This window comes from Triticum aestivum, chromosome 4B (assembly GCF_018294505.1).
Source record: "Triticum aestivum cultivar Chinese Spring chromosome 4B, IWGSC CS RefSeq v2.1, whole genome shotgun sequence".
Lineage (NCBI taxonomy): Eukaryota > Viridiplantae > Streptophyta > Magnoliopsida > Poales > Poaceae > Triticum > Triticum aestivum.
Window position 1 is genome coordinate 317,003,112 of NC_057804.1, and position 27,993 is coordinate 317,031,104.

Genomic DNA, 27,993 nt, shown 5'->3' on the forward strand with positions numbered 1-27,993 from the left:
TAGTTACCATGACTTTTCTGAACTTGAGCGAGTACGAGCTGCCACTAGAGAATTTACTGGTTTTGCTTCTGTTTGGTGGAGTGTGCACTGTAAGAAAAACATTGATAACTAACCCACAACTTGGAAAGATTTGAAACATGTAATGAGACAACAATTTTTCCCTCCTTACTATCGTCGTGAATTGCTTCGCAAATTTGAACAATTTAAACAAGGCAATAACACTGTTCATGCTTACTACCAAGAGTTCAAATGTTATATGCATCATTGTGACATAGAAAAATCTGAGGATGATACAATGAATATATTTTTTGGTGGTTTGAACCATGATATTCAGGCAAGATTTAGGTATATTCCTCGTTGCATTACTGGTATGTATGTTCGTGCTTGTACCTTTGAGAGACAGTTACATGAGGATGCATTGGGTGACTACAACAACTACTATTCCAATTCATGCTCACTACCATTGGTTGATTCCTCCACCGTTGCACCTACTAGAGCAGCCACACCTCAGATTATGAGTGCGACATCATCTCAAGTGTATGGTACATTGTCATTGTCCATACCGACATCAGCTTCGTATTTGTGACAAGGTAACAGTAAAGGTATTGATGATATAACTTCACATGAGAATGATGCATCCCTAATTAACTTAAATACATCATGTGTTGAGTTACCTGTTAATTTGAGCACGCCATCTATTTTAGAGAATCATGTTACAATCATGAATGCATCATGTGGTCAAACAACTAAAATACCAAAAATTTTGAGTGCACCCATTGAATTAACTATTGATGCAAAAGAACCAATGTTTAATCATTTTGATATGACCTCTAATCTTGGTGATGATTCTGTGTCCAATGACTTACTGCATGTTTGCTTATTTATGCATGTTGTAGCATGTAAATTTGATGCAAGTAAGGTTTATTCACCAATGTTGGGATGGTTTAATGATAAATATTGTCAATCTTTTGATAGGAATAAGAGCTTCACTTATATGTGCAAACTGAGTTGCAATATTTTCATGCCTTCTACTTATGATAATATTTTGGCTTTATATTTTATGATCTATGAAAGTTACTCACGTATACATGTGTCATATGTGCAAAAATCAAGGGAAGTAAAAATGGATGACATATACATATACAACATGTATACCTTGTCTTTTTTGTTAGCCACATTTCAGATTAAGCAACGCTGAGGACGGCTTTGTTTTCAAAAAGGGGAGGATGATGAGGACATGACTACCTTGGATACGACCAAAAATATTGCATACATGCATATTTGTGATTTCTAGTGCAAACTATTCAATAATCTATTTATGTTATCCAAAACAAAAATACTTCACACATTTTTGTGTTTTGTCTAATTGCAGGTGTATGGGACATTTGTACAATTCACATATGAAGATAAGGGAGAAAGAGATATTTACTTGCTTTTCAAAAAGTTCTCTCACGTCACTTTTGGGCCAAGAGAAGATAGAGTCCAAGTCTCTCACGTTCTGGATTCAGATTCGGACTGCACATACATACCTGACTCAAAACGCCAACAACCTTTTCATACGGACTCCGAATTGGGTGATTCTTTTTTTGTTGGAATCTAGATTTTGTTATCTTTCCAACCCAATTGGATTCACCTTCAAATTCGTCCGGAGCATTGAGATATCAACGAAACAATCAGACGCTGCAGCAGAATCTGAGTCAAACAACAAGTTCAAAGGTGTTGCATCACCTCCACTTGGGCCCATGAGCCTTGTACGACCTAGGGTTGGTTTTAGGATGCCTTGGGACGTTCTCCCACCTCCTTGGCCGCCACCCCTTCCTCCTATATAAGTAGATCCATCTAGTAGCTTTTTCCTTGGGATTTGTCTAGTTAAAAGTTAGCCATTGCAACTTCGTGTACTTCGTTTGTGTCCAACGACCAGACAAAGACCGCTTACGGATCCCCACCTTTATCAATACTTCATATATACTCACAATATTCAGACCTCCTCACGGAGAAGAACGGCTACCTTTGTATCTTTCCTTTGTTGATTTTGAATCTTATGATACCTCATGTGTTCGGTGATCTAGCCCTTGTATGATCGATACTTATCGGTTGAGTGATTCTCTCGTTCCTCCCCGTGTTTTCCCCTTTGTGTTTTCCTCACGTTCTTCGTGTTTCCCCGTAGGATCCACTCCAAACGTGAAAGATCGGCCCCTAGGGTTCCGCCCTACATCATCTTGGTATCATGAGCCACGTTGATCACGTTTTTTGAGCCCCTACCCTTTGGATTCTAGATTGATTTTGTTGTTTTTGTCCTAAATCCGAAAATCCCCACCAAAAATAGCGCCATTTTTTTTGGTGATTGGTTGGTGTGATGAAGTTTTGTTGTATTTGATCCACAGATCTGCTTTACATCGAGTTGATCTAACTTTTCCCCATCTCTCCCGCGATTTCCATCCACCAATTCGTCCGAATTTTTCCCCCGAACTTGCATTTTTTTCCCGTGGAGTTCATCGTGTTTGTCCCCGATCCAGAGCCCGGACATCCGCCCCATGTCTACTGGACATCCGGCGTCCCGGACATCCGGCCACTGGCCCGGACATCTGGAATCTGGGAGCAGCAACTCCATTCCCCTTGCCCATTTCCGCATACTTTCGCCCAAATTTGCCCCAGTGCCCACGCTTACTTCCGCATACCCCAACGTTTTCCACAAACACCACCACCGCTCACCGCTACCTCCTATGTCGATTTTGACGAGTTTTGGTCTTTAAGATTTTGGGTTGTGGTTCCCATGTCCTATTGTGTTTCGGCTATATAGGTACGGTTCGACGTCACCATCACCACCGCTCATCTCCATCGACTACTCATCATCGCCAAGGACGGTAACCTCGACGACATCTTTGTCATACCTTGCAATTGCATTCATACCCCACATGTCCTTACTTTTGCGTAGCTTACCCATCGAGACTAGCCATTGAGTATTGCCGGCAAGGTGACTTGTGCACATTAGTGATCATACTCCATAGCATACATACCATACCACCGTGGTGCATATCTTGGCATCAACTTGTGTGTCACAAAGTTGTCATCGCATACACAATTGCTATCTTGGTTTGTGAAGTTTGCATGAGAAAAGAGCTCAAAAGTGAAAGAGCCACCAAAGCTTTCAAGCAAAGAGGAAAGATAAGCAAAGAGCTTAAAAGCAAGAACCATAGCATCATACTACATTAAGGTTGTCATACTCGATCATCTTGGATCATAGCACCGAAATACCATACATATAGCATACTTGGGATAGAGGTCGTTGCATTTTTGCCTAGTAGGTTGTGCACAAGTTCCGTATCCGCCTATTGTGCAATCGTGCTAGCATCTCTCTAGTATTGTGCAACAAGAGCATTTTCGTGGATTCCACATTTTGGCTCACTTTTAGTTTGCACAATCCCATTTATCTATTTGTGTGTGTGTTTCCGTGCACCCCTACTTGCTTGGTCTACTTGTTGCATTTGCAAATTTGTGAATCTTTTCCAACATTATTTAACCTCACTTTCAATTGCATCAAGTTTTGTGCCACCATCCTAACCAAGTTCCACCATAAGCTTTTACTTGTGTAGGTGTGAGAACTGACAATAATTGGTACCAATAGTGCTATTTCATTGTCCGCATTTGAGTGAACTTGATTCATCATCAACATTGGTCAAGGTACATTGGTATAAGTTCTTCTCCTTCTACCACTCATATTTTGCTTGGAATGATGCATAGGCCGAGTACTTCTACCAACCCACTCTTCATCGAGCAAGACGACGACATGTCATCATACGTCACCAAGAGCCACCTCTTCTATGCACAATGAGTGTTGCATCAAGAGCAACAAGCAATGAACGACCGCATCGACAACCTCGCCACCGACTTGTGACTCTCCGAGCAACGTACAAGAGACTACTTCGACAACAAGCTCGACCCGCACAAGCAAGAAAACGATGCAAGAATGGACGAGATCCGCGTCCTTCCACTTCTTCATCCTCAAGATGGAGCCACTCAAGTCGACACTCCGATGACTCCTTCTCCGGCTCAAGTACACCGTCATCGAACACTCTTCGACGAGCCACGCGTCAAGACCGTCATGCATCTCACAACCCGCTACACATCAAGCATTCAAAAGAGCCAGCTGATGAGGAAGTCCCTCGTCCTAAATCAAACCAAGTTGTTTTTGCTCAAGCTCAAGAACGACAACGTCTTCGTCGCCAAGAAGAAGAAGAGCGAGCGCGTCTACACCAAGAGCAACAAGACGCTGAGGCTCAACGTCTTCAACAACAACAACGAGAACCGCAAGCTCTTGAGGCGCAACGTGCCCTTCAAGAATCAAGTCGAGCTATCGCCAACCGCAATCGCAAACGGCGCAATCAAGAGGAAGCCCTTCGAGAAGAAATCTAAGAGAGGAACTACCAACCGCGTGTGCAACGTCAAGCTCCACAAGCTCCTTCACAAGCTCGTCAAGCTCCACCTCGACCTCAAGTTCAACAAGAGCAAGTTGATCATGGACTTCCTCCACGCCAAGAGCAACATGAGGATGATTACCCTCACCGTAAAGGGCATCATCATCACCATCGCCAACAACACAATGAAGAGCAACATTATGGCAAGCTCAAATTCACAATGTCCAAGTTCAATGGAAGCAATGATCCGGAAGAGTACCTCTCATGGGCATTGAAGGTCGACAAAATCTTTCGTTTGGACAACTATGAGGAAGAGGAGAAGATCGCTATGGCATCACTAGAGTTCCAAGACTATGTGCTCATATGGTGGGAACAAGTCCTTGAGCACCGACAAGCAAGAGGTGAACCTCCAATCACCACTTGGGCTCAAATGAAGGATGTCATGCGAGCACGTTTTGTGCCAACCTACTACAACCGCGATCTCTTCAAGAAGCAACAACTCCTCAAGCAAGGAACAAAGAGTGTTGAAGAATACTACAAGGAAATGGAGATTGCCATGATTCGAGCCAATGTCACGGAGGATGATGAGCAAACTATGGCACGATTCTTGAATGGACTCAATCATCCCATCAAGAAGATCGCTGACTTCCAACCCTACTCCAACCTCATTGAGCTCGTGCACCAAGCGACCAAGGCGGAACGTCAAGCACAAGATGACTTCAAGTACGCCAAGTACTCATCCAAGACCTACGGCTTCTCCAACATCCAAGCTTCAACAACTCCTCCAACATCTACATCAACTAAACCTTCTCCAACCAACGACGACAAGTCAAGTTACAATAAAACATCGGCAAGCTCAAGTCGTCTTCCTCCTACTACAAGCAACTTCAAGCCGCGTGCTTCTTCATCTACTCCGACCGATGAGACCGTCAAGACAAGCTCCTTCAAGTGTTTCACTTGCGGCGGCCGAGGCCACAAGTCCTATGAATGCACAAACAAGCGCACCATGATCCTCAACAACGATAGCACCTATGACTCAATGAGTGATGAGTAGATGGAAGCTCTGGATCAAGTAGCCATGCAACGGCGCGTGAATGAGGATGAAGATGATCAAGTCTTTTGTGATGAGGATTCGAGCCCTGCTCTCGTTGTCTCCAAGGTCTTGACTCTTCAACATCAACAAGAAGAAGACCAACGATGCCACATCTTCCACACAAAGGCCGACATCAATGGAAGGTCCGTCAAGGTCATCATCGATGGAGGTAGTTGCCACAACTTGGCAAGTGAAGAATTATGCTACAAGCTTCAATTGGTCAAGAGGAAGCACCCGCACCCCTACCAGGTTCAATGGCTAAGTGACTCCGGCACTATACGAGTTGAGCATATAGTCCAAGTCTCCTTCAAAATTGGTGCATATGAAGACACTTTGGAGTGTGATGTGGTCCCCATGACCGTTTGCCACCTCCTTCTTGGTAGGCCATGGCAATTTGACCGTGGTGTCATCCGCACCAATCACTATAGCTTCAAGATGAAAGGGAAGGAATATGTGTTACGACCTATGTCTCCTAGTCAAGTGATAGCCGACAAGCAAGCCACCCATCGTGGAGAGAAGAGTGAGAAAGTGATCCACCCAAAAGTGAGTGAGAGTCACAAGCCAAACTTGAGCGCCTCTTCGCCTAGAGAGAAAAACTTAGTCCTATTTGCCACAAAAAGTGAGATGAGAGAAGTGTGTGAGAACCCATTGAGTGTTACGCACTTTGTCCTTGTGTGCAAGGATGGAGAACCAAAAACTAACACCTCTCACGAGCTACCTTTAGTGTTTCAATGTCTTTTGCAGGAATTCCAAGATCTTTTCCCCGACGAGCTACCTCCGGGTCTACCTCCTCTACGAGGCATTGAGCATCGAATCGACCTCATCCTCGGAGCACCACTTTCAAACAAAGCTCCATACCGTGTCAACCCCGAAGAAACTAAGGAGATTCAACGGCAAGTACAACAACTCGTCGACAACGGTCATGTACGTGAAAGCTTAAGCCCTTGTGCCGTTCCGGTTATACTTGTGCCTAAGCCAGATGGAAGTTTCCGCTTGTGTTCCGATTGTAGACCTATAAATTCTATTACCATTCGCTATAGGCATACCATTCCTCGCTTAGATGATATGCTTGATGAACTTAGTGGAGCCAACTTTTTCTCAAAAATTGATCTTAAAAGTGGCTATTATCAAATCCGCATACAAGAGGGTGATGAATGGAAAACTGCTTTCAAAACCAAATTTGGCTTATATGTGATAGAGGCAAAGGTGTCCCGTCTCTCGATGAGATGATGGATATCGCTTTGGTGGAAGTCGACTTTGACGATCTGACTACGAACGTGCGAGGACGTCGCGCCTTAGCAATCGCTAAACCAACTCCGAGAGGTTATTGACCACACCGGAGCACGAACAACCTGACCACGAGGGTCTATTTCCTGCGAGCAGACGAAGAACAAGCAAGAAACTAAGATTGCAATCTGGATATTGCGAATATAAGATGAAAGCTTTATTTGATCAAGGTGGGGTTCTGAGACGCCTTTGTCTGGTCGTTGAACACAAACAAAGTACGCGAAGTTGCAGCTATGGCGAACTTTTAATCTAAACAAAACCCAAAGTCTAAACGGTGCCCTAATGGCTGTATATATGGAGGAAGAGAGGGGGAATTTCGTGGCCCTTGGTGGAGGGGTCCGAAATCAACCCTATCTCTTGTTTCCCCACACATACGGACTCTAAAAATAGCCTATACTTATGTATTTCGAAATTACATGGGCCTGGCCTAATAAAAAGGTGACGCAGCACCTATAATAGCCTCTGGACGAAATTTATGAAGTGACATCTTGTATATTTCGTCCAAGGCTTCATGCACTCCTTATGGTGGCTTCAAAGACCTGAAATCATCACTTGTAACTCTGTTCTTGTTCCCCTTGCGCATGCCATCATCTCCATGCTTGTTCTTGCTCCAATGTTCATCCTTCTCCAAGCTAGGCCCTTCATTTGTAAGCAAAACAAATGTATCCAATTTAGGCAGCATCATATGCTCATGAACATTAGAATCATTACCAAGAAACGAAAGTACCTGGTAATTTAGTTGGCGTGCGCGAGCTCTAGTAATTGGTCCAGTATGTATAGCAGCGGGGGTTGTGGGTGTAACAATGGTATTGATGTCATCATCAATATGAGTGGTTAGTCATGCCTATGGGTTTATCGGAGGCTCCCGGTACTTTCGTGCGTCTCATGCATTATGTGCTTCGCCCTTATATTGGAGTCTTTGTTGTGGTTTACTTCGATGATATTCTTGTGTTTAGCAAAACCATGAAAGAGCATCTTAATCATGTTAGGGCTGTTTTGCAAACCCTTCGCAAGGAACGTCTTTATGCTAACATGAAAAAGTGCACATTTGGTGTTGACAAAGTGGTTTTCTTGGGTTTTGTTGTCTCTTCAAAGGGTGTCCATGTTGATGAATCTAAAATTGAAGCAATTAAAACTTGGCCCCAACCCACCAATTTGCAACAAGTGCATAGTTTTCTTGGTCTAGCAGGTTTTTACCGTCGCTTTGTGAAAGATTTTAGCACTATTGCCGCTCCTTTGCATGCTTTGAGTAAGAAGAATGCTCCTTTTGTTTGGGGATCTTTGCAATCCACCGCTTTTGATGAGCTCAAGTCTTTGCTTACTCATGCTCCAATTCTTGCTTTGCCCAACTTTGACAAAACTTTTGAGGTTCATTGTAATGCAAGTGGTACCGGAATTGGCGGAGTTTTGATGCAAGAAAAAAGAGCCATTGCATATTTTAGTGAAAAACTCTCCGGTGCTCAACTTAACTATCCCATCTATGACAAAGAATTGTATGCTTTAGTGCGTGTGCTACATGTTTGGGAACATTATCTTAGACCTCATGAGTTTGTCATCCATGCCTCATGAGTTTCACGCATATGCACGCTTGTCACTAAACTTGAGTTGAATGTTATTGGCTTTGAGCACATAAAAGACTTGTATGCTAATGATCCATCTTTTGCGACTACTTATGCTAAATGTTTAACGCATACATCTTGGGAACAATATTACATCAAGGATGGTTATCTTATGAAAGCTAACAAACTATGCATTCCCGGGTCTTCTCTTCGTTTGCTCCTTTTGCAAGAGGCTCATAGGGGTGGACCCATGGGACATTTTGGACGCGACAAGACATTCGCCATGCTCTCCAAGAACTACTTTTGGCCCAAGATGTTCCACGACGTCTCACGCTTCACCACCCGATGCTCTACATGTCGCAAAGCTAAGTCTAAAGCTCAATCACATGGTCTTTACATGCCTCTTCCTATTCCTTATCAACCTTGGGAAGACATTAGCATGGATTTTGTACTTGGTTTGCCTAGAACTCAAAATGGCAAGGATTCCGTATTTCTTGTTGTGGACCGATTTTCTAAGATGGCACATTTCATTCCTTGCAACAAGATAGACGATACTTCACACATTGCAAATCTCTTTTGTTGGGAAATCTTGCGTCTCCATGGAGTACCAAAGACAATCATCTCCAACCGCGACGTCAAGTTCTTCAGTTACTTTGGGAAGACCCTATGCGCCAAGCTTGGAATCAAGCTCTTGTTCTCATCCGCATACCATCCTGAAACCGACGGCCAAACGGAGGTGATGAACCATACACTCTCCACTCTACTTTGCGTGTTGATCAAGAAGAACATCAAGGAGTGGGAGGAGTGTCTACCCATCACCGAGTACGCCTGCAACCGTGCAAGACATTCGACGACCGGCAAGTCCCCCTTTGAGGTCGTCTATGGCTTCAACCTGTCCCCATTGGACATTCTACCTCTTCCTCTACAAGAGCGTACCAACCTCGATGCAAGTGCCCGTGCAAGCTACATCAAGAAGATGCATGAAGATACAAGGCACACCATTGAGCGCCAAGTACAATGACTCGCCACCAAGGTCAACGTCAACAAGCATCCCATGATATTCAACATTGGAGACCTCGTGTGGCTACACCTTCGCAAAGACCGCTTCCCCAACGAATGCAAGTCCAAGCTTCTCCCTTGAGCCGACGGACCCTTCAAGGTGCTAGCACGCTACAACAACAACGCTTACAAGATCGATCTCCCACGCGACAAGTACAATGTGAGCGACATCTTCAACGTCTCCGATCTCTCCCCGTACCATGGTGATGAGGATTTCGATCCGAGGTTGGATCTTTCCCAAGGGAGGGGAGATGATGCGGAGCATCCTTCGGTCATCCCCATGGACCTTCCATTGTCTCACCAAGCACCAAGAGGACCCATGACTAGAGCACGAGCTAGAGCTCTCGAGACCGAGGTGACTTCTCTCCTTAGTGATATATCACATGATCCTCTCGAGACATGGCTACTACCTCAATCCGAAATGTTTTGCATGATTAGGTACCAAGAGGACCCTCCCGAGGATGCACATGAAGATGGCTAAGATACCAAGTCCATGGAAGAAGAGAACCAATAGAAGAAGGCAAGAACAGCCTCGACGCACCGGACATCCGACCAGGACCCCGGACATCTGGCCCCAGGAGATCTACACGGCCAGCCCTCTGCAGAAGAAACTACAGCGACCGGACATCCGGCGTCCAGCCCGGACATCCGGCCCCCGCCGGAAATCCGGCCAAAGTCCCGGACATCTGGCACCAGTGACCAGAGAGCACAGAAGCTTGCCCCGTCAGCCCGGACATCTGGCGATTGCCCCGGACATCCGGCGCCTTCCGAAGCAGTGGACATCCGGCCCCTCTGAGCGGACATCCGGCATCGCCCATCCAGAGAGCAGAACAGCCATCTGCACCATCCCATACATCCGGCTCCTCATCCCGGACATCCGGCGCCTCGCGAGCCACCGGACATCCGGCCCGACACCCGGACGTCCAGCCTTCCCTGCGCCTGCGCGCATGTTGGACTGAGTCTGATGCGGAGCATCCTTCCATCATCCCAATGGACTCTACACCGACACATCCAACCCCACGAGGACCCATGACAAGAGCTAGAGCACGTGCTTTCGAAACCGAGTTGAACTCCTTCCTACTAGACTTGCATACGGACACGAATGGAACATGTTTACTACCTCACCAAGATATGCTATGCCTCCTTAGGTATGAAGAGGAACATCACCAAGAAGCTTAGGAGCATCACCAAGGAGAAGGAGAACCACCCCAAGGCCGTGCGAACCAATAAGAAGGACAACAGCAGCAGCACAGGAGGTTCCAGGCGACCCCGTGCGCATGGGCCCCCGAGACCCCGTGACCACGGACTACACAGGAAGTTGGCACTGGAGCACCCCGTCCGCACGGGCATGTATCGTGCCCACGGAACCCCTGTGCGCACGGGCCCAACTTACCCCGTGCGCACGGTCCTCCCAGAATGGCCGGCTGAGATTGCAATTTTGGCTCTTCTTCATCTCCTTCGACCCCAAGGCTATATATTCCGTACCAAGGACCATGTTTAGGGTTAGCAAAGTATTAGATGAGATATTTGTGAGCTTTGCTCCTTCACCTTCCCTCTTGGAGGATCAAGACCCCCTAGGGAAGAATCCTTGTGGATTTCAAGGCCTCCACAAGGAGAAGACTACCTTCAAGACCCCATCTCCATTGGATTTGGGATGATCTTTGCCATTGTATCTTTCCTTTGATTGTGTTTGTGACTTGTGGACCGTGTGTTGTTACCCTAGTGGATGTGTAATCGGGAATTGTTGGAGTGATTGCCTCTTTGTGTTCTTGTTCTTTCTCTCCTTTTCCCCCTCCAAGTGCGAAAAGATCCATCCTAGGGTTCTACCCTACATCATATTGGTATCATGAACCACGTTGATTCACATCTTGGAGTCCCTACCTTCCACTTTCTAGCTTGATTTTGTTGTTTTTCGTCCTAATCCGAAAATCCCCACCAAAAATAGCCCCAAATTTTTTCTTGCAATTTGTTGATCTTGTGATATTTGGTTGTTTTGAGCCACGAATTTGGTGTTTGGCAAGTGGATCTCCCCCTCCACCTTCATCCCCACCCTTCCATCGTTTGAATTTGGCCAAAAACTTGGAAGTCACCACGGGATCCGAGCAGTTCGTCCGCTCACAGGAGACCCCATGCACACGGGCCCCTGAGACCCCATGCACACGGGACCCCGTGCACATGGGCCTCACTTACCCCGTGCGCACGGGCTATCCAGGGAGTTTCGGCCATTTTCTGTTTTTCCTCGTTTCTTTCCCCACCACCTCTTGTGTTCTTCCGCACCATTCCACGTGTTTGTTTGAGTGTTGGGTCACGGTTTCTCTCGTGTCCTAAGGTGTTTCGGCTACTTAGGCGCGAGTTGGCATCATCATCATCGCCACCAATCATCGACTCGGACAACACATCGGCTTCGACAAGATCATCTTCATCACTACCGTAAGCAAGGACGGTAACCTCGACGACGCCTTGTACTCCCTTGCCATTAACTTGATAGCTTCGAGCCCTTTTGCGTAGCTTACCCATCAAGACTAGCTTGTTGAGTATTGCCGGGCCACGCCTTAGTGCACCATTTAGTGTTCCGTCCATCCCGTGCATTTACTACTTGTTACCTCGTTGTGTGGCTCGTATATCAAGCATCGTGGCATAGTCAAAAAAAGAAGAAAAAGCTTTTAAGCAAAAGAGAAGAGAAGCAAAGAGCTTATAAGCAATAGCACCAAGCCTTAGGATTCATGCATCATCTTGGTCATCACATACATAAGCATACTTGGGATAGTGAGACGAGTGATTTCTCTATTAGGTTGGTGCACTAGCGTATCTAGACCATTAGTGCAATCGAGCTAGCGTCTCTCTAGTATCCGTACAACAAGAACTTTTCCCGTGGTTCGACATCTTCGAGCTCACCCCTTGGTTGTGCGGATCCCATTTATCTTCCGCGTGTGTGTTCCTCGTGTTATCTTTGGAGGTTGATCTATTTGTCTTGTTTGCCATTTGTGAATCTTCTCAAGTTTATCAACATCCTGACTAACATTTGCTTGAATTATTTGTGCCTTTCCTAACGAAGCTCCTCCATAGACCATTTACTTGTAGGTGTGAGAAATAATTCCCGGTACCAATTCCCCTATTGTAACATCACGTGGGATCGTACTTGTTACATCCACAATCTTCGGCAAAGGTAACTTTGGTTTGGTTCTCTCATTTTCCTACTCACCACCACTTTCATATGATGGATATGCCAAGTTCCTCGACCAACCCACTCTTCATCGAGCAAGACAACGACATGTCATCATTCTTCACCAAGAGCCACCTCTTTGGTGCACAACGAGCGCTACATCAAGAGCAACAAGCGATGAACGACCGCATCGACAACCTCGCCACCGACTTGCGACTCTTCGAGCAACACACACGAGACTACTTCGACAACAAGCTCGACGCGCACAAGCAAGAGAACGATGCAAGAATGGACGAGATCCGAGCTTTGTTGGTCAACCGGCCTCCTTCAATTTCTTCCTACTCAAGACGAAGCCACTCAAGTCGACACTCTAATGACACCTTCTCCGGCTCAAGTACTCCGTCATCAACCATTCTTCGACGAGCCGCGCATCAAGACCATCATGCATCTCGCAACCCGCTACACGTCATGCATTCACAAGAGCAAGTCGATGAGCAAGTTCCTCGTCCTCACTCAAACCAAGACGCTTTTGCTCAAGCTCATGAACGACAATGACTATGGCGCCAAGAGGAAGAACGAGCGCGTCTACACCAAGAGGAACAAGACACCGAGGCTCAACGTCTTCAACAACAACAATGTGAAGCGCAAGCTCTTGAGGCGCAACGTGCCGTTCAAGAATCTAGTTGAGCCATCGCCAACCGCAATCGCGGACGGCGCAATCAAGAGGAAGCCCTTCGAGAAGAAATCCAAGAGAGGAACTACCAACCACGTGTGCACCATCAAGTTCCTCAAGCTCCTCCACAAGCTCGTCAAGCTCCACCTCAACCTCAAGTTCAACAAGAGCAAGTTGATCATGGACTTCCTCCAAGCCAAGAGCAATATGAGGATGATTACCTTCCGCGTCAAGGGCGTCATCATCACCATCGCCAACAATACAATGAAGAGCAACTCTATGGAAAGCTCAAATTCACAATGCCCAAGTTCAATGGAAGCAATGATCCGGAAGAATACCTCTCATGGGCATTGAAGGTCGACAAAATCTTTCGTTTGCACAACTATGAGGAAGAGAAGAACATCACTATGGCATCACTTGAGTTCCAAGATTATGTGCTCATATGGTGGGAACAAGTCCTTGAGCACCTACAAGCAAGAGGTGAACCTCCAATCACCACTGGGGCTCAAATGAAGGATGTCATGCAAGCCCGTTTTGTGCCCACATACTACAACCGTGATCTCTTCAAGAAGCTACAACTCCTCAAGCAAGGAACAAAGAGTGTTGAAGAATACTACAAGGAAATGGAGATCGCTATGATTCGAGCCAATGTCAAGGAAGATGATGAGCAAACAATGGCACGATTCTTGAATGGACTCAATCACCCAATCAAGAAGATCACCGACTTCCAACCCTACTCCAACCTCATTGAGCTCGTGCATCAAGCTACAAAGGTGGAACGTCAAGTGCAAGATGACTACAAGTACGCCAAGTACTCCTCCAAGACATATGGCTTCTCCAACATCCAAGCTTAAACAACTCCTCCAACATCTACATCAACCAAGCCTTCTCCAAGCAACGACGACAAGTCAAGTTACAAGAAAACGTCGGCAAGTTCAAGCCGTCTTCCTCCTACTACAAGCAATTTCAAGCCGTGTGCTTCTTCATCTACTTCGACCGACAAGACCGTCAAGACAAGCTCCTTCAAATGTTTCACTTGCGGTGGCCGAGGCCACAAGTCCTATGAATGCACAAACCAGCGCACCATGATCCTCAATGACGATGGCACCTACGACTCAATGAGTGAAGATGAAATGGAAGCTCTTGAGCAAGTGGCCATGCACCGGCGAGTGAACGAGGATGAAGATGATAGAGTCTTTTGTGATGAGGATCCGAGCCCCGCTCTCGTTGTCTCCAAGGTCTTGACTCTTCAACATCAACAAGAAGAAGACCAACAATGACACATCTTCCACACAAAGGCCGGCATCAATGGAAGGTCTGTCAAGGTCATCATCGATGGAGGTAGTTGCCACAACTTGGCAAGTGAAGAACTATGCTCCAAGCTTCAATTGGCCAAGAGGAAGCATCCGCACCCTTACAAGGTTCAATGGCTAAGTGACTCCGGCACTATACGAGTTGAGCATACGGTCCAAGTCTCCTTCAAAATTGGTGCGTATGAGGACACTTTGGAGTGTGATGTGGTCCCAATGACCGTTTGCCACCTCCTTCTTGGCCGACCTTGGCAATTTGACCGTGGTGTCATCCACACTGGGCGTACCAATCACTATAGCTTCAAGATGAAAGGGAAGGAGTATGTGCTATGACCTATGTATCCTAGCCAAGTGATAGCCGACAAGCAAGCCAACCATCATGGAGAGAAGAGTGAGAAAGTGAGCCACCCAAAAGTGAGTGAGATCCACAAGCCAAACTTGAGCGCCTCTTCGCCTAGAGAGAAAAACCTCATACTATTTGCCACAAAAAGTGAGATGAGGGAAGTGTGTGAGAACCCATCGAGTGTGAAGCACTTTGTCTGATAGAGGCAAAGGTGTCCCGTCTTTCGATGAGATGATGGATATCGCTTTGGTGGAAGTCGACTTTGACGATCTGACTACGAACGTGCGAAGACGTCGCGCCTTAGCAGTCGCTAAACCAACTCCGAGAGGTTATTGACCACGCCGGAGCACGATCAACCTGACCACGAAGGTCTATTTCCTGCAAGCAACGAAGAACAAGCAAGAAACTAAGATTGCAATCTGGATATTGCGAATAACAGAGGAAAGCTTTATTGATCAAGGTGGGGTTTTGTGACGCCTTTGTCTGGTCGTTGAACACAAACGAAGTACGCGAAGTTGCAGCTATGGCAAACTTTTAATCTAAACAAAACCCAAAGTCTAAACGACGCCCTAAGGGCTGTATATATGGAGGAAGAGGGGGGAATTTCGTGGCCCCTGAGGGAGGGGTCTGAAACCAACCCTAACTCTTGTTTCCCCATACATACGGACTCTAAAAATAGCCTATACTTATGTATTTCAAAATTACATGGGCCTGGCCCAATAAAAAGGTGACGCAGCACTTAGAATAGCCTGTGGACGAAAATTATGAAGTAGCATCTTGTATATTTCGTCCAAGGCTTCATGCACTCATTATGGTGGCTTCAACGTCCTGAAATGATCACTTGTAGCTCCGTTTTTGTTCCCCTTGCGCATGCCATCATCTCCATGCTTGTTCTTGATCCAATGTTCATCCTTCTCCAAGCTAGACCCTTCATTTGTAAGCAAAACAAATGTATCCAATTTAGGCAACATCATATTCTCATGAACATTAGAATCATTACCAAGAAACGAAAGTACCTGGTAATTTAATTGGCGTGCGCGAGCAATAGTAATTGGTCTAGTATGTATAGCAGTAGGGGCTGTGGGTGTAACAATAGTATTGATGTCCTCATCATCCTCCCCTTCTTGAAATGAAGTCGTCCTCGACGGAAGTTCATCTTCCTCTCCCAAATAAGGCTTCAAATCTGCAATGTTAAAAGTGGGACTAACCCCAAAATCTGCAGGCAGCTCAAGTTTATATGCATTATCATTTATTTTCTCTAACACCTTGAAGGGACCATCAGCACGTGGCATTAGCTTTGATTTGCGCAAATCAGGAAATCTATCCTTACGCAATGTAACCAAACAAGACCTCCACGTGCAAACACAACATGTTTTCTACCCTTATCTCCAGCAAGTTTATATTTAGCATTCATACGCTCAATGTTTTCCTTAGTTAACTCATGCATTTTTTAAATCAATTCAGCACGTTGTTTAGCATCAAAATTAACCTTCTCCGAAGATGGAAGAGGCAACAAATCAATAGGTGCACAAGGTAGGAAACCATACACAACTTCAAAAGGGCACATCTTAGTAGTAGAATGCAATGAACGATTATAAGCAAATTCAATATGAGGCAAGCATTTCTCCCACATTTTCTTATTATTCTTCAAAACAGCCCTAAGCATAGTAGACAATGTTCTATTGACTACTTCAGTTTGTCCATCAGTTTGGGGGTGACAAGTAGTACTAAAAAGCAGTTTAGTCCCCAACTTAGCCCATAAACATCTCCAAAAGTGGCTAAGAAGTTTAGTATCATGATCTGAAACAATAGTATTTGGCACACCATGCAAGCGAATAATTTCACGAAAGAACAAATCAGCAACATTAACAACATCATCCCTTTTATGACATGGTATAAAGTGTGCCATTTTCGAGAATCTATCCACGACAACAAATATGCTATCCCTCCCCTTCTTTGTTCGAGGTAAACCTAAAACAAAGTCCATAGATATATTGATAAGGACATCAATACAATTGTTACACCCACAGCCCCTGCTGCTATACATACTGGACCAATTACTAGAGCTCGTGCACGCCAACTAAATTACCAGGTACTTTAGTTTCTTGGTAATGATTCTAATGTTCATGAGAATATGATGCTGCCAAAATTGGATACATTTGTTTTGCTTACAAATGAAGGGCTTAGCTTGGAGCATGATGAACATTGGAGCAAGAACAAGCATGGAGATGATGGCATGCGCAAGGGAACAAGAACGGAGTTACAAGTGATGATTTCAGGACTTTGAAGCCACCATAATGGGTGCATGAAGCCTTGGACGAAATATACAAGATGCCACTTCATAAATTTCGTCCCGAGGCTATTTTAGGTGCTGCGTCACCTTATTATTGGGCCAGGCCCATGTAATTTCAAAATACATAAGTATAGGCTATTTTTAGAGTCCGTATGTGTGGGGAAACAAGAGATAGGGTTGATTTCGGACCCCTCCACCAAGGGCCACGAAATTCCCCCCTCTTCCTCCATATATACAGCCCTTAGGGCATCGTTTAGACTTTGGGTTTTGTTTAGATTAAAAGTTCGCCATAGCTGCAACTTCGCGTACTTCGTTTGTGTTCAACGACCAGACAAAGGCGTCACAGAACCCCACCTTGATCAATAAAGCTTTCATCTTATATTCGCAATATCCAGATTGCAATCTCAGTTTCTTGCTTGTTCTTCGTTTGCTCGCAGGAAACAGACCCTCGTGGTCAGGTTGATCGTGCTCCGGCGTGGTCAATAACCTCTCGGAGTTGGTTTAGCGATTGCTAAGGCGCGACGTCCTCGCACGTTCGTAGTCGGATCGTCAAAGTCGACTGCCACCAAAGCGATATCCATCATCTCATCGAAAGACGGGACACCTTTGCCTCTATCAAGTGGTATCAGATTTCCAGGTTGCTCGGTGAGATTTTACAGTTTTTCGTAGTTTAGATCGAGTCTGTTCTTCATACCTACAGTCCACGAAAAAGCCACAAAAAAATTAGGGTTAGTTCATCATATCCGAACCAATCTGAGCCTTTGCATAATCTTTTTAGGGTTTTGCTTTGTTGAATTTGCGGTTGCATCGTCGGTCTAGTTGCTGGTCTTAGAGTCTAGTCTTTTAGAGTTTCGAGTTCTGGTCATAAGTTGTCACGCCGCCGCCGCACCATCATCATCGCCCCTGCCATCTACCACCACCGCTTATCCGCCACCGCTTCGAATCCGTATCCATATACCACCACAGCTGTCATATACCACCACCGCTGCCATCTACCACCATATATCCACCACCAATCCGAGTTCTTGTCATATTAGGTTTGTTTTCGAGATCCATCTAGATTCCGATTCATGTTTCCTTGCCGGAGTAGGTTTCGGAAAAAAAAGAGTCCGGAAAGCCACGCTCCGTTTAGGCCCAAAATTTTTTGAAAACGCATTTTTCGAAAAAATTCTGGCTATCCTATTTTTAGGTGTTTCTGAGTGTTTTGAGACAGGTGCCATTATAGGAAGTTTTTTTTGACCCGTTTCCAGTTTTTGTGTCCGGGCAGTCGAAAAAAAAAACTTGGTCGAAAAAATTTCGTGCCCATCCTGTTAGTTTGAGCTAGGAAGAGTTTTGAGACACTCGCCATTATAGTGATTTTTCACAAAAAAAAGCAGCACAAAAAAAAAGAGCGAAATTTAATTTCAGAGTGTGCTTTTCCCTTGTTTACGTGCCGCGCTGTGATTTTGTTGGTGTTCTAGGCTCGCGTCTCTAGCACAGTCTAGCCTAGGACCAGCACAGTACCGTCGTTGAGCGTTTATTCAACTTTGCATCTCTGAATTGATTATTGCTGACCCTTTTTGCTACCATACTATAAGCCTTCCCAGCTCCACATACATCGACGTCGTGTGTTTGACTCTCCCTGGTAATCGCTCTATCCAAGCTTTGAGAGTTTTTGACTACAACGGTTGCCGATCACCGCCTGCTGCTGGGTAAGAACTGGTGAGAATTTGAGATTTGCTTGACGGATTTGTGATACACCACCACCACTTCTTAGTAGTCTATAGGATCATATTCTTGTGTGTTTCTATTGCTGCTAACCATGCCAGGATCACAAGCCGACGAGATTGACTGGGAGAACTTAACGAACAAGGAGCTTCATGATAAGTTTCAGCAAATGATGACTGAACAGGTACAAGATGTGCTGAACAATTTTGAAGAGGCCATGGAGAAGATCACTGGCCTTGAGAAGACGTTCGAAACAAAGCTCGATAACAAATTTAATGAACTGCTTGCGCGTCTTCCACCACCGGCTGCACCTGTCGCACCTCTGCAACAACAACAACTACGCCCCCTTCCGAATCAGTATGGACGAGCACAGCGTGTTCCTATTGAGCCAGGACAAAATTCTGGTGCCGCTGCTACTGCTGTTGGTGCTTCTTTGGCTCCTGCTACTGCTGCTGCTGGTACCCAGGAGGATGATGAGTATGCGGGCGATTATGAGGATGAGGTTGATCAAAATCAGATCTACGAGCAGCCACCAGCACCACCACCAGCAGGTCGACCTCAGGTATATATTCGTAATGGTAGGCCTGCACCACCACCTCAGGTACGAGATGATGTCCATATTCCTAAACTGAAATTGAATATTCCACCATTTGAGGGTAGATATGTTCCTGATATATATCTTACTTGGGAGTTAGAAACTGAACAACGATTTACATGTTTACAATATCCTGAGGAGAGACGAGTTGCTGCTGCTGTTTGTGCTTTCACTAGTTTTGCATGTGTATGGTGGTCTGAACATTGTAGATTATATCCTATTCCAACTACTTGGGCTGCTTTGAAAACTGCTATGCGTACGCGTTGGGTTCCACCATATTATCAACGTGAATTGCTTCAAAAATTGCAGCGTTTAAGACAAGGGAAAAATTCTGTAGAAGAATATTATCAGGAATTACAAACTGGCATGATTAGATGTGGTATTGTTGAGGAGAATGAAGCTATGCTTGCACGTTTTCTGGGTGGATTAAATAGAGAGATTCAGACCATTCTAGACTATAAGGAGTATACTAATATCACTCGTTTATTCCATCTTGCTTGTAAAGCTGAACGTGAAGTGCAGGATCGACAAGCATTGGGGCGAACTAACTTTTCTGCAGGCCGACCTTCATCATGGACACCACGTGCATCTTCTACTTCAACTGCACCAGCACCTCCATCCGGTGCCACCTCCAGCCGTGATACAAGAAAACAGGCACAACCACCATTATCTGCCAAGAGCGCACCTGCGGGGCCTGCACAGCGTTCTTCTTCTTCCATGGCATCAACAGGGCACACAAGTGATATTATTTGTCGTCGTTGTAAGGGAGGAGGTCATTATGCGAGGGAATGCAAATCTCCGCGTGTGATGATTGCTACCGCGGATGGTGGATATGAGTCCGCTAGTGACTATGATGAGGAGACATTGGCTCTTATTACACGTGAAGAACATGGTGGAGATGATTCTGATCATGAGACGCAATACATGGCTCCTGAAGACGCTGACAGGTATGAATGTTTAGTTGCTCAACGTGTTTTGAGTGTGCAGGTCACACAAGCTGAGCAAAATCAGAGGCACAATTTGTTCCATACCAAGGGAGTTGTGAAGGAACGTTCTGTGCGCGTCATAATAGACGGAGGGAGCTGCAACAACTTGGCTAGCATGGAGATGGTGGAGAAGCTTTCTCTCACCACAAGACCACATCCACATCCTTACTACATCCAATGGTTCAACAACAGCGGCAAGGTTAAGGTAACACGTACTGTTCGTGTGCATTTTAGTATCTCTACATATGCTGATTATGTTGATTGTGATGTGGTACCTATGCAAGCATGTTCCTTATTACTTGGTAGACCATGGCAATTTGATAAAAATTCTGTACACCATGGTAGAAACAATCACTATACTCTTGTTCATAAGGATAAAAATATTACTTTGCTTCCTATGACTCCTGATTCCATTTTGAAAGATGATATTAATAGAGCTAATAAAGCAAAACAGGAGAAGAATAAGAGTGAAAATCAGATTGTGGCAAAAGAATTTGAGCAACAAATGAAGCCTAATAATAAACCATCTAGTGTTGCTTCTGAAATTAAATTGAAAAGTGCATGTTTATTTGCCACCAAATCTGATATTGATGAGCTAGATTTCAGCAAATCTGTTTGCTATGCTTTTGTGTGCAAAGAGGCATTATTTTCATTCGAGGACGTGCCTTCCTCTTTGCCTCCTGCTGTCACTAACATTTTGCAGGAGTTCGCTGACGTTTTTCCACAAGACGTGCCACCGGGATTACCGCCTATTCGAGGGATTGAGCATCAGATTGACTTAATTCCCGGTGCTTCACTGCCAAACCGTGCACCATACCGTACCAATCCAGAGGAGACGAAGGAGATTATGCGTCAAGTACAAGAGCTTCTCGACAAAGGTTATATACGCGAATCCCTTAGTCCTTGTGCTGTTCCTATTATTCTAGTGCCGAAAAAGGATGGTACATCACGTATGTGTGTTGATTGTAGAGGCATTAATAATATTACTATTCGTTATCGTCATCCTATTCCTAGGCTAGATGATATGCTTGATGAATTGAGTGGCTCTACAATATTCTCCAAAGTTGATTTGCGTAGTGGCTACCATCAAATTCGTATGAAATTGGGAGATGAATGGAAAACAGCATTTAAAACTAAGTTTGGATTATATGAGTGGTTAGTCATGCCTTTTGGGTTAACTAATGCACCTAGTACTTTCATGAGATTAATGAACGAAGTTTTACGTGCTTTCATTGGACGATTTGTGGTAGTTTACTTTGATGACATATTGATTTATAGCAGATCTTTGGAAGAACATTTGGAACATTTACGTGCTGTTTTTATTGCTCTACGTGATGCACGTTTGTTTGGTAACCTTGGGAAGTGCACCTTTTGCACCGACCGAGTATCTTTTCTTGGCTATGTTGTTACTCCACAGGGAATTGAAGTTGATAAAGCCAAGATTGAAGCTATTGAGAGTTGGCCGCAGCCCAAAACGGTCACACAAGTGAGGAGTTTTCTTGGCCTCGCTGGATTCTATAGGCGTTTTGTGAGAGATTTCAGCACCATTGCTGCACCTCTCAATGAGCTTACAAAGAAAGATGTGCCTTTTCTTTGGGGTACCGCACAGGAAGAAGCCTTCACGGTATTGAAAGATAAGTTGACACATGCTCCTTTACTCCAACTTCCTGATTTTAATAAGACTTTTGAGCTTGAATGTGATGCTAGTGGAATTGGATTAGGAGGTGTGTTATTACAAGATGGCAAACCTGTTGCATACTTTTCTGAAAAATTGAGTGGGCCTAGTCTGAATTATTCTACTTATGATAAAGAATTATATGCTCTTGTTCGGACTTTAGAAACATGGCAACATTATTTATGGCCCAAAGAATTTGTTATACATTCTGATCATGAATCTTTGAAACATATTAAAAGTCAAGCTAAACTGAATCGTAGACATGCTAAATGGGTTGAATTCATTGAGACTTTCCCTTATGTCATTAAACACAAGAAGGGAAAAGAAAATGTTATTGCTGATGCATTGTCTCGTCGCTATACTATGCTTTCACAACTTGACTTCAAAATATTTGGTTTGGAGACCATCAAAGATCAATATGTGCATGATGCTGATTTTAAAGATGTAATGCAGAATTGTAAAGAAGGAAGAATGTGGAACAAGTTTGTTGTTAACGATGGATTTGTGTTTCGTGCTAACAAGCTATGCATTCCAGCTAGCTCCGTTCGTCTTTTGTTGTTGCAGGAGGCGCATGGAGGAGGATTAATGGGACACTTTGGCGTGAAGAAGACGGAGGACGTACTTGCTACACATTTCTTTTGGCCAAAGATGAGACGGGATGTTGAGCGTTTTATTGCTCGCTGCACTACATGTCAAAAAGCTAAGTCACGACTCAATCCTCATGGTTTATATATGCCTTTGCCTGTACCTAGTGTTCCTTGGGAGGATATATCTATGGACTTTGTTTTAGGTTTACCTCGAACAAAGAAGGGGAGGGATAGCATATTTGTTGTCGTGGATAGATTCTCGAAAATGGCACACTTTATACCATGTCATAAAAGCGATGATGCTGTTAATGTTGCTGATTTGTTCTTTCGTGAAATTATTCGCTTGCATGGTGTGCCAAATACTATTGTTTCAGATCGTGATACTAAATTTCTTAGCCACTTTTGGAGATGTTTATGGGCTAAGTTGGGGACTAAACTGCTTTTTAGTACTACTTGTCACCCCCAAACTGATGGACAAACTGAAGTAGTCAATAGAACGTTGTCTACTATGCTTAGGGCTGTTTTGAAGAATAATAAGAAAATGTGGGAGGAATGCTTGCCTCATATTGAATTTGCTTATAATCGTTCATTGCATTCTACTACTAAGATGTGCCCTTTTGAAGTTGTGTATGGTTTCCTACCTCGTGCACCTATTGATTTGTTGCCTCTTCCATCTTCGGAGAAGGTTAATTTTGATGCTAAACAACGTGCTGAATTGATTTTAAAAATGCATGAGTTAACTAAGGAAAACATTGAGCGCATGAATGCTAAATATAAACTTGCTGGAGATAAGGGTAGAAAACATGTTGTGTTTGCACCTGGAGATCTTGTTTGGTTACATTTGCGTAAGGATAGATTTCCTGATTTGCGCAAATCAAAGTTAATGCCACGTGCTGATGGTCCCTTTAAGGTGTTAGAGAAAATAAATGATAATGCATATAAACTTGAGCTGCCTGCAGATTTTGGGGTTAGTCCCACTTTTAACATTGCAGATTTGAAGCCTTATTTGGGTGAGGAAGATGAACTTCCGTCGAGGACGACTTCATTTCAAGAAGGGGAGGATGATGAGGACATCAATACAATTGTTACACCCATAGCCCCTGCTGCTATACATACTGGACCAATTACTAGAGCTCGTGCACGCCAACTAAATTACCAGGTACTTTCGTTTCTTGGTAATGATTCTAATGTTCATGAGAATATGATGCTGCCTAAATTGGATACATTTGTTTTGCTTACAAATGAAGGGCCTAGCTTGGAGAAGGATGAACATTGGAGCAAGAACAAGCATGGAGATGATGGCATGCGCAAGGGGAACAAGAACGGAGTTACAAGTGATGATTTCAGGACTTTGAAGCCACCATAATGGGTGCATGAAGCCTTGGACGAAATATACAAGATGCCACTTCATAAATTTCGTCCCGAGGCTATTTTAGGTGATGCGTCACCTTATTATTGGGCCAGGCCCATGTAATTTCGAAATACATAAGTATAGGCTATTTTTAGAGTCCGTATGTGTGGGGAAACAAGAGATAGGGTTGATTTCGGACCCCTCCACCAAGGGCCACGAAATTCCCCCCTCTTCCTCCATATATACAGCCCTTAGGGCATCGTTTAGACTTTGGGTTTTGTTTAGATTAAAAGTTCGCCATAGCTGCAACTTCGCGTGCTTCATTTGTGTTCAACGACCAGACAAAGGCGTCACAGAACCCCACCTTGATCAATAAAGCTTTCATCTTATATTCGCAATATCCAGATTGCAATCTCAGTTTCTTGCTTGTTCTTCGTTTGCTCGCAGGAAGCAGACCCTCGTGGTCAGGTTGATCGTGCTCCGGCGTGGTCAATAACCTCTCGGAGTTGGTTTAGCGATTGCTAAGGCGCGACGTCCTCGCACGTTCGTAGTTGGATCGTCAAAGTCGACTACCACCAAAGCGATATCCATCATCTCATCGAAAGACGGGACACCTTTGCCTCTATCATATATCCTCCCAAGGAACACTAGGTACAGGCAAAGACATATATAAACCATGAGGATTGAGTCGTGACTTAGCTTTTTGATATGTAGTGCAGCGAGCAATAAAACGCTCAACATCCCATCTCATCTTTGGCCAAAAGAAATGTGTAGCAAGTACGTCCTCCGTCTTCTTCAAGCCAAATTGTCCCATTAATCCGCCTCCATGCGCCTCCTGCAACAACAAAAGACGAACAGAGCTAGCTGGAATGCATAGCTTGTTAGCACGAAACACAAATCCATCGTTAACGACGAACTTATTCCACATTCTTCCTTCTTTACAATTCTGCATTACATCTTTAAAATCAGCATCATGCACATATTGATATTTGATGGTCTCCAAACCAAATATTTTGAAGTCAAGTTGTGAAAGCATAGTATAGCGACGAGACAATGCATCAGCAATAACATTTTCTTTTCCCTTCTTGTGTTTAATGACATAAGGGAAAGTCTCAATGAATTAAACCCATTTAGCATGTCTACGATTCAGTTTAGCTTGACTTTTAATATGATTCAAAGATTCATGATCAGAATGTATAACAAATTCTTTGGGCCATAAATAATGTTGCCATGTTCTTAAGTCCGAACAAGAGCATATAATTCTTTATCATAAGTAGAATAATTCAGACTAGGCCCACTCAATTTTTCAGAAAAGTATGCAACAGGTTTGCCATCTTGTAATAACACACCTCCTAATCCAATTCCACTAGCATCACATTCAAGCTCAAAAGTCTTATTAAAATCAGGAAGTTGGAGTAAAGGAGCATGTGTCAACTTATCTTTCAATACCGTGAAGGCTTCTTCCTGTGCGGTACCCCAAAGAAAAGGCACATCTTTCTTTGTAAGCTCATTGAGAGGTGCAGCAATGGTGCTGAAATCTCTCACAAAACGCCTATAGAATCCAGCGAGGCCAAGAAAACTCCTCACTTGTGTGACCGTTTTGGGCTGCGGCCAACTCTCAATAGCTTCAATCTTGGCTTTATCAACTTCAATTCCCTGTGGAGTAACAACATAGCCAAGAAAAGATACTCGGTCGGTGCAAAAGGTGCACTTCCCAAGGTTACCAAACAAACGTGCATCACGTAGAGCAATAAAAACAGCACGTAAATGTTCCAAATGTTCTTCCAAAGATCTGCTATAAATCAATATGTCATCAAAGTAGACTACCACAAATCGTCCAATGAAAGCACGTAAAACTTCGTTCATTAATCTCATGAAAGTACTCGGTGCATTAGTTAACCCAAAAGGCATGACTAACCACTCATATAATCCAAACTTAGTTTTAAATGCTATTTTCCATTCATCTCCCAATTTCATACGAATTTGATGGTATCCACTACGCAAATCAACTTTGGAGAATATTGTAGAGCCACTCAATTCATCAAGCATATCATCTAGCCTAGGAATAGGATGACGATAACGAATAGTAATATTATTAATGCCTCTACAATCAACACACATACGTGATGTACCATCCTTTTTCGGCACTAGAATAATAGGAACAGCACAAGGACTAAGGGATTCGCGTATATAACCTTTGTCGAGCAGCTCCTGTACTTGACGCATAATCTCCTTCGTCTCCTCTGGATTGGTACGGTATGGTGCACGGTTGGGTAGTGATGCACCGGGAATTAAGTCAATCTGATGCTCAATCCCTCGAATAGGTGGTAATCCCGGTGGCACGTCTTGTGGAAAGACGTCAGGGAACTCCTGCAAAATGTTAGTGACAGCAGGAGGCAAAGAGGAAGGCACGTCCTCGAATGAAAATAATGCCTCTTCGCACTCAAAAGCATAGCAAACAGATTTGCTGAAATCTAGCTCATCAATATCAGATTTAGTGGCAAGTAAACATGCACTTTTCAATTTAATTTCAGAAGCAACACTAGATGGTTTACTATTAGGCTTCATTTGTTGCTCAAATTCTTTTGCCACAATCTGATTTTCACTCTTATTTTCTCCTGTTTTGCTTTATTAGCTCTATTAATATCATCTTTCAAAATGGAATCAGGAGTCATAGGAAGCAAAGTAATATTTTTATCCTTATGAACCAGAGTATAATGATTGTTTCTACCATGGTGTACAATTTTTTTATCAAATTGCCATGGTCGACCAAGTAATAAGGAACATGCTTGCATAGGTACCACATCACAATCAACATAATCAGCATATGTAGAGATACTAAAATGCACACGAACAGTACGTGTTACCTTAACCTTGCTGCTGTTGTTGAACCATTGGATGTAGTAAGGATGTGGATGTGGTATTGTGGTGAGAGAGAGCTTATCCACCATCTCCATGCTAGCCAAGTTGTTGTAGCTCCCTCCTTCTATGATGACGCGCAGAAACGTTCCTTCACAACTCCCTTTGTATGGAAGAAATTATGCCTCTGATTTTGCTCAGCTTGTGTGACCTGCACACTCAAAACATGTTGAGCAACTAAACATTCATATTTGTCAGCATCGTTAGGAGCCATGTATTGCGTCTCATGATCAGAATCGTCTCCACCGTGTTCTTCACGTGTAATAAGAGCCAAAGTCTCCTCATCATAGTCACTAGCGGACTCATACCCACCATCCTCAGTAGCAATCATCACACGCTGAGATTTGCATTCTCGCACATAATGACCTCTTCCTTTACAATGACGACAAATAATATCACTTGTGTGCCCTGTTGATGCCATGGAAGAAGAAGAGCTCTGTGTAGGTCCGACAGGTGCGCTCTTGGCAGATAGTGGTGGTTGTGCCTGCTTTCTTGTATCACGGATGGAGGTGGCACCTGAAGGAGGTGCTGGTGCAGTTGAAGTAGAAGATGCACGCGGTGTCCATGATGAAGGTCGGCCTGCAGAAAAGTTAGTTCGCGCAAATGCTTGTCGATCCTACACTTCACGTTCAGCTTTACAAGCAAGATGGAATAAACGAGTGATGTTAGTATACTCCTTATAGTCTAGAATGGTCTGAATCTCTCAATTTAATCCACCCAGAAAACGTGCAAGCATAGCTTCATTCTCCTCAATAATACCACATCTAATCATGCCTGTTTGTAATTCCTGATAATATTCTTCTACAGAATTTTCCCTTGTCTTAAGCGCTGCAATTTTTGAAGCAATTCACGTTGATAATATGGTGGAACCCAACGCGTACGCATAGAAGTTTTCAAAGCAGCCCAAGTAGTTGGAATAGGATATAATCTACAATGTTCAGACCACCATACACATGCAAAACTAGTGAAAGCACAAAC